Here is an 11,723-nt window from a genome sequence, read left to right as displayed (position 1 = left end):
ATGGCCACTCTCAGGTGGCTGAACGCCACGATGCCAGCCTCAGGACTAAGATGTTCCTGCTCCTCCGGCTCCAAGTCCAGTAACCTTTCTTCCCGTCACATCGCATCTTCTCATCAAATCGACTTAAGAAAAGAGTTTAAAATGTTTTAAGTTGAAATTTCTTGCACTTAAGTCTTGAGACTTTTCCTTCGTTTTTTTTTTCTTTGTAGTTTTAATTTATATCAGTGCGCTTATCACTTGATTGAAGTAAATTATTATTTAATCAAAGTCAACTAACCAAATCCTTTAAATAACTCTCACATAATTTTATATTAGAAATCTATCCTGTTAAAATAGCAAAGGAAAATTTGTCCCATCCAAGAAAAATCACAACTCAGAATGGATTTCACCTCCCAAAACACCTTAGAATGCTCAAATACGTGTAATAGCTATTGTTTTCCGACACAAATGAAGACAGAATTATCTAAGATTTATTAGCACAACACGCTTTTGTGGCAAAATTAGCACAAGTTCAACTCTGGAGAATTACAAAAAAACAAAACAAGAAAAAAAACTTTCCAGTTTACCTATCTTTCACAAGATAGAGAATTTTAAAAAATAACATGCAGCAGTGCAGACCTAGGGAACTATTTAAATGTTAGTCAATTTAGTCATCTAAAATGAAAGGACTTTTAGGTCTATTTTGGCATGAAGACAAATTTAAAGGGTAAAAAACTCGAATTCTCAAAAACAAAATGTATACTTCTCTTTTTGATCTTGATAGCCACATAAATGGTCGGCTTAGCTGAATTTGAGAAGTAAACAAATTCAGATTCTCAAAGGATATGCTCATCTCCTCTACGCTTCGTAGCCACAGTGCATTATTTCAGACGAGCGAGTGAAGAGTAAGCAAGGCTCTCATTTTCCTGTTTCTTCTAGACTGACATGTCCACTGCCCGGCGTGTCTTTTTAGTCTGCTGTTGTTTTGCCAACGAATGCTTAAATGATCACACGCACAGAGTGGGCAAGACCAGGAAGGCAAACCCCTCTTCAGTGTGTATTCGTCGTAAGACTGCGTTTTGTCCGAATGGACCACGACCTTATGTCCCCCGTCCTGAGCAGCTTCGCGTCCTCCGCACGCCGCCCTCGCCGTCACCCGATGCCGGAGCCACCCCTGATCGCACCTGCTGGCATTGTAGAAGCCCAGTTCTGCCTGGAGTTTTCGAACTGATCTTGAAAATGGGGGTTCGGTGTGAACCCAACAGTCCTGGGGTGGAGGACAGCCCGGCCTCCCCCTGGACCATCTGACTGTCCCCTCCTGCCCCACCAGCTGTGCTCAGCCTTGCCCTGTGCCAAACAGCCACTCAGGGGCATGCCCCTGGGGACTGAGACATAGCCGCTGATCCCGAGAACTTTCAAGCCAGGAAATTTGGCTGCTTCCTCGTGTGGGTTTATAGCAGACAGGAGGCAGAAGACATCAGTGGTCATCTCGACTGCTGTCACGCTGTTTTATGGCGGTGTATGTTCCAGAACACTGGTGTTGGGTAAGGGGACATGTACCCACGCACAGTTTCTGGAGGCCTGGGACCGTGGGAACACTGTGTACCACAGCCACGACAGGCCAAGGAAAGCAGAGCTGGCAGATGTGGAAACTGTTGGCTACGTCACCCCAATTCTCTGCCAGAACCAGGGACCAAGTATGTTGAAAACGTCACGGAGTTGGCGTTGACACAGATTAAGATCTAACTGTGTTTTACATGATCAAGCCTCAAGTGTGTAAGCACACGCCCCCCGTAACTGCGTGCAGGGGTGACTTAGGACACAAAAATGTGTTGCAAGCACTCTAAAAGACCTCCGACATAGACACCGCTGTCAGTGGCACGTTTCTCTGCAGGTCCCCATAAACCACGCGTCTTAACTGATCTTGGGGGCTCATGTCACCCTCACAGGACTCCACATACAGCAGACACTAATTAGTTCCAGGGGTTTATTTTACCAAATAATCCTCAGTGAGACAAAGAGTATTTGAAACACCGGCTGGACAATTTACAATGTGCGGCGAAATATTTGTTTGGGTAGCAGCTGTTGCATATGAGACGTCATCACAGTGCAGACAGCTCAGGAATGACACGTAGCTAGGAAACACGCGGTGTCCTATTGGAGCAGGAATATCATTGTGTTTTACTGGACGAGCCCCTGGGGACTGAGACAGCATTGGGTAAGGACAGATGCACTGAGCTAAGAGCCTACAATCTGAAAACCATGGTTTCTAGAGTGTTGGTGCTCGCTTGTAACAACTGTTTGTACAATTCACGCTGCCCTCCATGGGGCGAAGGGAAAGGCAAAATTCACGCAGAGAAAACGGACTTGTGTCAAGTTCATCTCTTTTATTTGGGTTTCAGGTTTAAAAAGAACTCTGTAATTTTTAAGAAGTTTGAAAATGAGTTAGCCTGTGGATTTGCCAGAGTCAGGCATGATGCTGTGTCCACTGGAACAAGAATGAGTGACGTCTGTGTCCCCGCCCAGAAAGTTCGCAGTCTCTCACAAAAGGTACGTGGCTGATCCCCGTTATTTGTAGAGTCCGTGTGTGCAGGCTCGCCTCCTTGCTAAAATTTATGTGTAAGCCTCAAATCAGTAGTCATCCGTGGATGTGCACAGGGGGAGAAAATCCGGAGGGGGCTGACACCCACATTCCTCGCTGCGGTTGGCACCCTGCACCCCTTTCTCAGCTCCCGTACTCTAAGCACGTCATCTAAAGGCTTCTCCCATTTCTGTGCTTCGGGTTGGTGATTTTGTTGCTTAAAATGACTGCCGGGTACAGTGCTGACTTGCTAGGAAGAGTTCCTACAGGGAAAGAAGCTGTGGCGTGTCTCACGCAGAAAATGAGTGTTAGGTAAGCTTCGCTTACACAGAAAACATGGTTGTGTATTGATCAGTTGATAAAACTGTTGTGAGCAGAGGCTGGCAGACCCCTGTTTCCCCAAGGAGCAACGGTTCAGAATTTGTGAATTCGGTATTTGTGGCGATTTGTGTGCACTACAACCACAGATAATGGGGAAGCGTGCACAGCTGTTATGGAAACACACAAAAAGGCCACACCTAGGAAAGGAAGGGCACTGTGAGGCCCCGCGTGTGTCTGCATCACGGCCCTGAGAACACAGTGGTGGACTGAGCTCTCTCTGGCCAACCTCTGGTTTGCTGCTTCTGCCTGCCGAGAAGTTACATGAGCAGTAGCCACTGTCTAGTTAGTCCGTGTCTGCTGACAGCTAAGCGATGGCAAAGAGACGCAACATATCCTCTTGGGTACTGTAAAGCCAGAGATTTCACAGGAACATAGCCTTGTTTTTGAGAAAGGGCTCAAAATTCCAATTTTTGAAAGCTAGGCGTCAAATCTAACAAAAGTGAGAATTTCATTTTTTAAAATATTAATGCAAGAAGCAAAATAAAAGTATCAGCTCATAGAAACTCACTTCCTTTCTTGCAATGTTCCCTTTGAATAATAAATTACCTGAGCAAGAGCAAGAAGGATCACTTCAATATTTAAATTGGGGGTGGGGCAGGAAGACAGGACTTTTAGGACAGCGACACGATTTTGTGTGATACCGTAATGGGCCGTACATTTGTCCTGATCTGTAGAGCATACAGCACCAAGAGCGAGCCCTGATGTCTACTACAGACTTTGGGTGATAAAGATGTGTCCACGCAGGTTCATCAGTTTTGACAAATGTACCGTTTGGTGGGGGACACTGATAATGGAGCAGCTGGGCGTGTGTCCGGGCAAGAGGTATATGGGAAGTCACTGTCCTTTCCACTCAGTTTTGCTCTGTAACCTAAAACTGCTCTAATAAATAAAGTCTAAGATAGTAGATAGATGATAGGTGATTGATGTATGGATGACAGATAAACAGAAGAGATATAGATGATGGATAGGTATAGAGATGTAGATATACAGTTATACAGATGTAGAGATGTAGAGATATAGAGAGATGTAGAAATACAGTTATGTAGATATAGAGACATAGATGTTTATAAACCCTCCCTTATCCTTGAGGAAACTCTAGATTCCTTATCGTGACGGGCCAACAGCTTATCAGACCCCCGTTTATCACTCACTAATCATTATTAGTAGACTCAGATACAGGTTTTTGAGATGCAAAGCTTAAAGATTTATTTTAGTAGAGAATCTAAAAGCTGGAAATCTGGGTTTAGGCGCAGGGTCTCAGAAGGAGCCTTGCAAAGATTCATTATTTTTATAATAAATGTAACAGTGGTTTTAAAAGCTAAGGTTGCAACGCTTTCGATGACGCCAGGCTGACTCGTCATTCGGCAACCGGAACTGTCACCTTTCAGGGCGCTGGGACCTGAGTACCCCAACTAAGCCCCCCCGAGCCGAACCCCACCGCGAGGTCAGTGCGTGCGCCTTGAGCTGTTTTGTTCATTCGCTGCGCAGCTGGGTTCCAGAGCGGGACGTTACGTACACACGTCACATTACATTTTACGACGTTATGCTTACGTTACATTACACCACGTTACGTTACGTTACGTTACGTTACCTTACATTACCCGGACTACATAACATCGCGAGACGATACGTCACGTTATGTTACGTACGTTACGGTACATCACGTTGCAATACAATACATTGTTATGCTAATTAGGTTACGTTGCTTCACATTTCAATGCGTCACGTTACTGACTTACGATTCTATGCATCGTTACGATACGCCCCATCACGGTACGTTACGTTACGTTGCGAAACGTTACGTTACCTTAACGTAACCTTACGTTACCTACGTTGTTATATCACGTTGCGACACATTACGTTCTTACGTTACGTATGTTACATCACGTCGCGATACGTTACAGTACGTTACATCACGTTGCGACACATTACGTTACGTACATTACGTTACATCACGTTACATTATGCTAATAGGTTACAGCACATTACAATACGTTGTTACCTTACGTTATATACGTTATGTTACATCACGTTGCAACACGTTGTGACCTTACGTTACGTACGTGACGTTACATCACGTTGCGATTCGATACGTTACCTTACACGGACTACATAACATCGCGATACGATACGTCACATTACGTTACGTATGTTATGGTACATCACGTTGCATGACATTACGTTATGCTAATTAGGTTGTTACTGCACGTTGTGATACGTCACATTGCGACACGTTACATTACCTTACGTTACGTGTTACGTTACACCACCTTGTGATACGTTACATTACGTTATGCTAATTAGGTTAGGTTAGCACCTTACGATGCGTCACGTTACGTTACCTTACGTTATGCTCGTTACGTTACGTACGGTACGTTACATCTCGTTGCGATGTTATACCACGTTACGGTACGTTACATTATCTTACGTTACATTACCTTACATTTCACAGACTACATGACATCGCGATACGATACGTCACATTATGTTACGTACGGTACATCACGTTGCAATACGATACATTATGCTAATTAGGTTGTTACTGCATGTTACGATACGTCACGTTGCGACACGTTATGTTATATTATACTAATTAGGTTATGTTACAGCACCTTACGATGCGTCACGTTACCTTACGTTATGTATGTTACACCACGTTGTAATACGTTACATTGCGATACTTTCTTTACGTTACGTACATTACGTAACATCACGTTGCGATACGTTACGTTACGCTAATTAGATTAGGGCACAGCACCTTACGATATGTCACGTTACGTTACGTACGTTACATCACATCACGTTGCGACACAGTACGTTACGTACATTACGTTACATCACGTTACATTCTGCTAATTAGGTTACAGCACATTACGATATGTTACGTTACCTTACGTTAGGTACGTATGTTACATAACGTTGCAACACGTTGTGACCCTACGTACGTGACGTTACATCACATTGCAATACGTTACGTTACCTTACGTTACATTACACGGACTACATAACATCGCGATACGATACGTCACGTTACGTTACGTATGTTATGGTACATCACGTTGCAATACATTACGTTATGCTAATTAGGTTGTTACTGCACGTTATACGTCACATTGCGACACGTTACATTACCTTACGTTACGTGTGTTACGTTACACCACGTTGTGATACGTTATATTACGTTATGCTAATGAGGTTAGGTTAACACCTTACGATGCGTCACGTTACGTTACTTTACGTTATGCACGTTACGTACGTTACGTTACATCTCGTTGCGATGTTATACCACGTTACGGTACGTTACGTTACCTTACGTTACATTACCTTACACGGACTACATAACATCGCGATACCATACGTCACATTACGTTACGTACGGTACATCACGTTGCAATACGATACATTATGCTAATTAGTTTGTTACAGCACCTTACGATGCGTTACGTTACATTACCTTACGTTATGTATGTTGCATCACGTTGCAATACGTTACGTTGCGGTGTTACTTTACGTTACGTACATTATGTAACATTACGTTGCGATACGTTACGTTACGCTAATTAGATTAGGGCACAGCACCTTACGATACGTCACGTTACATTACTTCACATTGTGACACGTTACGTTACATTACGTACATTACATCACATCACGTTGCGATACGTTGTTTACGTATGTTACGTTGCATCACATTGCGGTACGTTACCCCACGTAACTTCATGTTAATTAGGTTAGGTTACATTACATGTCACGTACATCATGTACATCACGTTACGTTATGTCACGTTACGTTATGTACATTATGATACGTTACAATCCCTCAGATTACATTACGCACATTATGTTCCATCACGTTGCACGTGTGCACAGCCCGTGAAAGTGCCTGTCACTGGAAAAGGCTGTGGACGACTTTGAAAGGATTGGGGGCGGCGAGGGGGAGAATTCACTTTTGAAAGACACATAAAAAAAACTTCCATCCCCCAATAACGCAGAAAATAGTAGGCAAGAAACGCTGCATTCAAAGTAGCTAACAAATGATTGCATTCCCGGGAGTAAAGTTAGCAGGTGCCATATGCGAGCATGACGAGGAAAGCCATGAAGCCGCAGAAACTGACATGCTTTAGATGCTAGAGACATAACCTGTCACGGAGGAGCTGAGGAGGCTGGGTAGCGTAGAGATGCGGACTCTCCCGAATTTAATCTACAAAAATAAACAGTCTCAGCCCAATTCCCTTGGTTGACTTTTAAAATTTATCTGCAGGGAAAGGATAGCCAGAAAAATAATGAAAAGGGAAATTATGGGGCGTTGGAACGTAGAGGGCAATGACATTGAAGCAGTGACAAACGCATGCTAGGAGAGAGAGGTGACAAAACCAAGTATGTAGGAAGAAGTCGAGGTGCTACCGCGTACAGAGGGACCGTCATGTCAGGATGGATGGTTCTAATGAGAACTGGGTGTCTGTCTCGCCCACACAACGAAATCATTATGGATAGATATTTTAAATTACATTAAATCTAACTATAACCGTACCAAAAAAAAACAAAAAAAAGAACAAAACATGGCTGACCGTATTGCAGTGTTCTGCTGAGGATGGCTTTTCGGGTGTGGCAACTAGAAATGACGTTGAGAAGAAAAACTTTGATCTGTTATTTACTCTGAATGCAAAGTGCACTCCCTAAAAGTTGAAATGACACAACGGTCTGGAAACACATGGCCGTATATCAATAAGCAAAAAGTTGATATCTGCTACGTACCCCTCAAAATACTCTTCAAAATCAACGAAACAAAACGAGTAAAGACGTGAACACGCAATTTACGGAGAGGAGAAAATTAACCAATAAATGTTTTTAAAAATCTAAACTCTCTCCCGTCCCTGTTGGCCAAAAAATAATTTTGCAAGACTTCAGTTTTTGTCCTGTCTCTTTGGCAAAGATTTAACAAAGTGGGAGTACCATGTTTTTCTTTTAAAGGGGGTGAAATGGAAACTTTCATACCATCTTGGTGGTGTCATAAACTAATGAATATATTCACATATACATTGTACATATTCACTATGTGTTCAATTTCGAAGTGTATACACTTCCTGACAGTGTTATTTGCTTCAAATGTGCTAGTTTATGGAATAACATCCGGCACATTAATGTCATTTTATGCAAATGAAAGATACTGTGAAAAGAAGTGAATAATGCATTATTAGATAATAAGATCCATTGTTGCAAGTATGTATCTCCACTAGGTTCTCTGGCTCTGAGTGAGAATAATGAAGCGCTCTTAAGGGATTTTTAAAACCATTCATTCTACACAAATCGACCACTTTGAGAACAAGGGAACTAAGTAATAACACGCATAGTTCAAGCCACAGTATCTCAGTCATAAGAAAGTCATCTATTCCAGAAGTCTCGTCGGGAAGGCAAAATTTCTGTGACAAAAATAGGTGACTAATACTTAGAATAAGTGTTTTCACTTGAGTTCCAAAGGGTCAGAAATGCATGCTCTCCAGTTGAAATTTAAGAGACTGGCTCCTTTGTGGAGAAGGAATTGACCTCCCATTGTGTTGAGATGAAGGTGCTTATGCACCTGGGGCATAAAGTCATAAAGCCTCCTTTCAAACCACACCTTTTTTCCTATTGAAATCAAGAGGAGGAATGATTCACACCCATGATTCAAGCCACAGTTAATTGCCATACATTGACATTTATTTCCCCTGAATAAGTGCTGATTTAAGTTAATATTTTTACCATAAAAACACGGGGAAAGTCTTTGAGAATTGTCATAATGTTCCTATCATGTTGAAAAACAACTCTTTAAGACCCGGCATGCGACTTGAAGCTGGGACCAAGGGTCTTCCCGGGTACCAGGAGCAGGTTATTCCTGTATTCCCGTGGAATGTCTTTGTACATTTAAATACTTTCTTTTTCTGTGAGCTAGACTGATGTGGTTTCCATTCCTCTCACCCAAAAGAATTCTCGTCACCGTCCATTTTCACACTTTGGCAGCGGGCAGAAATAGCTTCTTTTTAGGACAGTTGGAAAGCGGACATCAGTGAGTCCCATGGGCCAAACTCAAAGCATTCCCTGGGCCCTGGTCAGATCTATCACATTCCAGGCGTTCTGGGTTCCATGAGGGAGAACAAGCAAAGAGCTGCACACGAGTTGCAAAGCTACGCTGGGAAGTGGTTGGCACACGACAGCCTAAGGATGTGGATTTTATGGTTCTTAGCGAAGGATCACATTTAATCTGGTTCATGACTTGTCGTGGTTGAGACTACTTCTCAAGGAATGACGGAGTCCACCCAAAGTGTTTCTTCAGGCAAATTCTCAACACTTTCAGGACAAGCCACAAAATTCAAAGTCAACCAACGCCCCGATCTCCAGGTCGACTTTCTGTATTGTTTTCCCGCGTGACGGGCTATGGCAAAGCCCCGAGCTAAGGCAATGCATTAAATCACCGCTCTAAATGTTGGCTGGGAGTTTTCTGCTGTTCAGTTAAAATGAGTTGGAAAAATGAAAAGGCTTTCGGACTTTTTTTCCTGTTGAAGTCGATTCCATTTGGATCCATAAAACCAGACCCGTAACTATGTTGGATGTTGTCGTAGGTCTTGAACTTCTGTGGGTGGCTCAGTGCCTCAAAGAGACGTCTGGGAACATGAAGCTAACGCTGTGTGGGGAATACAACAGGCAGGGTTATAAACAGTGGCTTCTATAATCACAGCAAAAATGATTTTCTTCCTTTTCCATGAAAAAAATACATTTATGAGCTGCATCCTAATGGGCGAATAAATAAAGGGCAGTACCACAGATGCTGGACGACATTAAAAAACTTCTGGATGTAGAAAAATATTCCTTCCTGATTAATATTAGAAAATGACAGAGTATTTTTAGGCGCCACGCAGGCGGAAGAAATGTGAAAGCATTTTGCAAACTATGGCACGCAGAGGTTGGAGATATTCATGAGATTAGGCGTTTGAGACTCAATTATTAATTTCATGGCTTACATTGCTTTTGGCCAGACGTTTTCAAAATGGTGTCTTCAATGAGCCCTCTTTCCTATAATACCATCAGTATTAGCTTAGAGAGCAGGAAAGGGTGATTCCCTACTAGTTTTGCTTACCTACAAATAGTGTGGCTAATTTTTTTCCCATAGTTAACAAATCTGTATTATTAAACTTATTTAGCATTTTGAATCAATGAATATGTATTGAGTAGACGGATCCTTAGGCAAAGCTTGTCACTCTAACTGAATGTCTCATGTCATATTTTGATAACAGTCTCTGGAATTTTCTTCAGTTGGTCAAATTATCGTATTTTAGGTAGAGCTTAAACGTGTACAAATTCAACACTTTCCCTATCGTCTACAATACCGTGACCGTCAAGGACATGTAAGGTAGATCAATACCGCTATAAAAATTTTTTTGTTGTGTTCTGGCACACACAGTTATGTAGAGGATTTACCGATGCAAAGGAAAAAGGCAAACCCAGAGGAGAAATAAAGCAAGAGATGTAATACAATTATGAATTACATCTAGAATGTTTATTGAAGAAATGCTTAAACTAAACTAAAAAAAAAGAGTAGACTTAAAAATACATCGGCAGAGGAGAAATCATTTAATCCAGGAGACTGAAAAACAAATCAGCAAAGGAAAGTAATATGCAAACTCCTGGAAACAGCGAGGAAACTGGCATTTTAATGCACAGCTAGAGAGAGGGAATGTCCAGTAACATGGAATGCCATTAGTGAGGAATTCATTCCGAATTGGCAGACCTGGGATTAAACAATTCCATGACTACGTCTCGTAAATTTTACCACAATCACACAAGATCAGTATATCAGAAATTCTTTTGTTTCGTAGAAGTATAATAGCAAATTTCCTAAGAGACCGACGGTATGGCACGGTTTAAGGAAATCGTGTGTCACCGTGAAGAGATTCTGAAAACTGCTAAGAACGGAATATATCTTCACTGCTTATAGAAAGTCGTTTACTATATATTCTTAAATTTAAAAAGCAAATAGTACAGAAAATGTATAATTAATCGAATCATATATGTTTTAACCTGAGCATATAAGCATATCAAAAATAATGTGTACTAGGCTCGGCACGTTATTTCGGGTGGGACAGAGGTAAGTGGGGATAAAGCTACAAACACTCACTTTTTCTTTACTCTCTATATTAATTATTAATCGAGCTTGCGGATTAACAAAAAAAATGTAAGCAATATGCTGCCTTTAATGTTTTTATGAAGAACACAAAATTGGACACACCTTTTATGTAACTCTCCAGCTCACCTTGTCTCATCTGTAAAAAGACGAAGGTGGCCCAAGCCGCTGTATTATTGGGAAAACTAGACAACATGATCTGGCAGTGATTTTTTTTTAAATTTATAAGATGTCACACAAACGCGACTCTATACGATGTTAAGTAGTAATCCTCATTACTAATCACTTAAAATAACTCCAACAAGCTTCAATTTAATTACGTAAAACGTGTCCCCCTTCAAAATATTTTGAAGAAACCTTTGGGACCCATGATTTTTGAAACCGGAACCAAAGTACTCACAAATGGGTCTCTTTTAGCATAAGATCCTGTTGGGTAGGCGTCAGTTGGGTCAGTCATCATCAAGATAGAGAGTTTGCCTCGTTTCCTTCCCCTTTTCTCTGTCCCAGGAAAGAGCGGCCATGATGTGTCCCTCTCTGGGGCTGTGGGCAGCCCTCGTCTGAATGCTAGTGCTCACGTGGGAGTCTGTCACTCACGTGGTGGCAACGAGCTCAGCAACCACAGATCCA

General features: G+C 42.0%; 1 long non-coding RNA gene across 1 annotated transcript in view; it reads left to right on the top strand.

Moving 5' to 3' along the window:
* The first annotated feature begins 2,144 nt into the window (after nt 1-2,144).
* Nucleotides 2,145-11,723, top strand: part of LOC111734181 — a 37,420-nt gene continuing 27,841 nt past the window's right edge. Inside the window, exons 1-2 of the long non-coding RNA XR_002778353.1 lie at nt 2,145-2,197; nt 2,382-2,529. This is a non-coding gene — a long non-coding RNA (uncharacterized LOC111734181). The remainder of the gene's footprint in view (nt 2,198-2,381; nt 2,530-11,723) is intronic.

The sequence above is a fragment of the Pteropus vampyrus genome, unplaced genomic scaffold (genome assembly GCF_000151845.1).
Source record: "Pteropus vampyrus isolate Shadow unplaced genomic scaffold, Pvam_2.0 Scaffold833, whole genome shotgun sequence".
NCBI lineage: Eukaryota > Metazoa > Chordata > Mammalia > Chiroptera > Pteropodidae > Pteropus > Pteropus vampyrus.
Note: the sequence above shows the minus strand (reverse complement) of the source record. Positions and strands in the feature narration are given on the sequence as shown.